A 4,412-nucleotide genomic window follows, 5' to 3' on the forward strand; every position below is an offset into this window, starting at 1 on the left:
GAACAATTTAATGCTAGAATCTGGATGGACTGTTAACTAGAAGACAGAGAGAACTAAGCAAAAAATAAAGCTAGTTAAGTTTTATCTTATGAAATCCCTCTCCTTTACCCCTATGAAACAGAAACCACGTGGTGGCAGGGAAAATGGGATACTATAGGAATGTCCTATGGTCTATCCTCTGCTCAGAATTCAAGATCATCACCTAACAGATTAGAAGCTGTTCTTTGCACGACAGCTGGTATTTCTTAAGGATGGACTCTCTTCTTTCCAGTACCTCATATTCCACACCTCTACAGAAACACCTCTACCCAGAATGCAACTGATTGCACAAATGGTGCACTGGTGGTAATGACCCCCATCTGAGAAAGTGGAGCCCCACGAAAACAAACAAACAAACAAACAAACAAACACCCTCTGTCAGTTAGGAACACAGGGTTAAACAGACTGCTAGGAAATGTGTATCAAAGAGTATCGTGTTCCAAGTATTCTGCCTGTTTACAGCCTCATAAAGCCAGACAGTAGCCGTAGAAGATGCTATCTCAATAAAGCAGAACTGTAATAGATGAATGCCTTCCAGAAGTAGGTATTGGACTCACCAACTTTCCTTCTAGTTGTCATAATAAGTAAGGAATTATACCATGATACAGGTGGACAAAACCAACGGGAAGCAGCATATATTGTGTTTGTTGACATATGCCAAGCTCATAACAAAAGTGAATAGAACGCACCAGGAAGCCCATGAGAAAATAATAAAAATATGAAAGATTCAGATGAGAAGTGTAACTATAAAAATTATCAACTGCCAATTCAGGGGAAAAAATGTCGTGAAACTTTTTGACATCTTCAATTGATACAAGGGAAAATTACTTTGATGAAAAGGAGCTGAACTGTGTACAATGAGAATAACCCAGGAAGAGAGCCAACAAGTTGTCGTGAAGGCAACAGTATGAGACAAAAATAGACGTAGATGAGATGTGGAAGGATTGCAGATAAACTAAAAACATAATATCAGAATTTAAAATGCCATTGGAGGTCAAAAAGAACATAATTGATGTAGAGCACAAACTTGGGATCCTTTACCAGATTGCAGGGGAAAAAAACACAGCTATGAAAGTTACAAGAGAGCTGTAAGTTCAGACAATAGAAAGCTGTAATATATACTATAGAATAATTGGATTCCTGAAGAAAAGCTAAAGCAATTACAACAGAAGAAAGTACCAAATATAGTTTTTAAAAAAAAAATTTACAAACGAAATAAAAATCAGATTCCATCAGCTAATAATTTGTAGGGGGGAAAAAATCAGTGAAATACTACCTATAACTGGAGTTACTCTGTGTAGATTTATTTTTTTATTTATGCCCTTAAATTTTTTTATAATCCTCCTTTGAGAGGTGGAGCCTCATTCCCTTTCTCTTGAGTGTGGTCCAGATGTGGGGCCTTGCTTCTAACAAATAGAATAAAGTGGAAATGATAGTGTGTGACTTAGGGACTAAGGCAGGCACTACAGTGTCCTGCTTGTCTTTCTCTCTGTATTTGCCTCCTTGTCTCTGTCTCTCTCTGTCTCTTTCTGTCTCTCTCTTTCTCCCATCACTTGCTTTGGGGAAAGTCAAATGCCATGCTGAACAGCGTGTGGAGGGATTCATGTGGTCAGGGACTGAGACTTCCTGGTGGCAAACAGGAAGGAACTGAAGTTTTCAGTCAATAGATGGCAGCCATGACAGCTGTCATCGTGGCATTAGATCCTTCAGCCCCAAGCAAGCCTTCAGATGACTGTAGCCCCAGCTAACTCTGGACTTCGACCTCATCTGAGACCCTAAGTCAGAATTACCAGCTAAATCTCTACTGGATTCTGACTCTTAGAAATGATAACAAATGTTTGTTGTTTCAAGCCACAAAATTCTGAGGTAATTTTTTACCCATCTGTAAACAACTAATACATCCTGGCAGCGTTTTTAATTTTCAATTTTTTGTATGTTAATGCAAATACTATTAAGTATAAATTATTTGAAAAATAGTTATATGCTGATAATAAGCAATCACCTCTACCAAAAAATTACTTAAGAGAACAAAAATAGAAACAGCCTTCGACTTCTCTTCTACAATACTAAATGCTAGATATTAGTAAAGGAATCTCTATTGAATTTGGAGAAAATATTTTGACTCCATGATTGTTTACAGAGCTAAGACATTCTCAGATATTAGAGTTCTTAAAATATACCACCAAATGTTCTTGGGGGAAAAATGGCAATATTTTCCAGATAAGTTAGTAAAAAACCAAAAAGTTTAATAAGAGGAAAAAATGGCTACAAAAAGCAGTAAGCACTGCTAATTAACTATTGATGAGTGTAAAACATTGCAATATTGTTGAAAACTAGTTATTAAATGATTATAATTATCAATTTCTTCAAAATTAAAGATACGTAATTAAAAACCAAAAGTTGCTCTAATGATATAATATAACATAATAAAATATAAATATACATTTAAAACCCAGATTATATTAGAAAGATTGAGACATGAGGGATAAGGGAGAGAATGCCCTGAACTCTTTTACTTCTAGGAGTGGGGGAAGACTTAAAAATTGTTTCACTAAGGTTGTTGAAAATTAGAGAAATACAGAGTAAAGATTTATTTTGAAGTTGTTAAATATAACCAATGACAGAATTAAAATCAGGACCTATCTTCACATACCTGAGAGATAGTGAAATATGAAAACATAGTTTATACAACAAAAGTAAGAAAAAAGTGAAAAAATGTGAAAGCATAATGATTGTACAAAATACATGGATAGATATAAAAGTGAATGTTTACGTTATCACAAAAATATAATTAAGTTAAAATCCCACATTATAAACCAAGATATATACTAGGTCAAAAACAAAATCTGTTTACTGACAATGACATAACATCAAAAAAACGACACAAAATTATATGAGTAAACATTAAAGTAAAAATAGATTTAATAAATTTCAAAAGAAACAATATTGCAGGATTAACATTAGACAAAGTGGAATTCAGTGTAACAGATAAAGGAATTACCTGTCTTAAGGGGTCATTTTATATTAATAAAAGTATACTTGACAAACAAAGTATAAAAATCATAAACCTTCCTGTACCAATGAAAATTAGAACTACATATATAAAGCAGAAATTCTTATAAATAAGATGGAATTGTAGGCATGTTAAATGTAAGTTTTTAAAGCTTTTTCCCTAAAGTTGATCAAAAAGAAGGGGAAAAAGAGTAACAGAAAATACAGCATAATTTGAGATATCAAAATCATAAATCTCCTCAAAAGAATTAGCAGTTTTAGCTATTTTTTAAAAGTTAAACTTTTATATGAAAAAATAATAAAAAAATAAATTTACCAATCGGTAAGAAGTTTGGAACATATTTGACAAAAGGATAATATTCTACACTTAAAATTTTTTAAAAAAATGTAAATTGACAAGAATAGAAAAATAGGAAAAATCATGTACTGGTAATGACAAGCCCTCTTGGTGGGAATGCAAACTGGTGCAGCCACTCTGGAAAACAGTATGGAAGTTCCTCAAAATTTTAAATATATATATATATATGTATATATATACGTATATATGTATATATATATGTATATATGTATATATGTATATATGTATATATGTATATATGTATATATATATACACACACATATACATATAAACATATATAGTATGTTATATATTATAATATGTAATATAAAATATTATATATATAGTCCAATATATAATATATATAATGGAATATTACTCAGCCATTAAAAAGAATGAAATTTTGTCATTTGCAATGATGTGAATGGAGCTAGAGTGTATGATGCTAAGTGAACTAAGTCAGAGAAAGACACGTTATGATTTCACTCATTGTGGATTTTAAGAAACAAAACAAACATATGGGAAGGTGGAAAAAGAGAGAGAGAGAAACAAACCATAAGAGACTCTTAATGATAGGGAACAAACTTGAGGGTTGATGGGGGGAGGTGAATGGGGGATGGGCTAGATGGGTGAATGGTATTAAGGGGGGCACTGGTGATGAGCACTGGGGGTTGTTTATAAGTGATGAATCGCTGAATTCTACTCCTGAAACCAATATTGCACTGATGTTAACTAACTAGAATTTAAGTAAAAATTTAAAAAGGAAAAAAAGAAATTAAAATTATCAAGAAGCTCCCCAAAACACCTTTGTTAAAGAAAACAAAAGACTGTAAGTTCAGAGATTGAGCACGGAGAGGAGAAACTTCACTGCAAAATGTGAAATCCAGTTACAGAGTCTAGGCTCTGAGGAACACGGTCCATTCTAAAGCTAGAACAATGCACATGTCTGTGTCCCATATTAAGAAGCAAAGCCTCTGAATGTTGTTGATTAGCTGGTGATGAACTGGATTTATTGGTTAAATA

The sequence above is a fragment of the Panthera tigris genome, chromosome C2 (assembly GCF_018350195.1).
Source record: "Panthera tigris isolate Pti1 chromosome C2, P.tigris_Pti1_mat1.1, whole genome shotgun sequence".
Taxonomy (NCBI): Eukaryota; Metazoa; Chordata; class Mammalia; order Carnivora; family Felidae; genus Panthera; species Panthera tigris.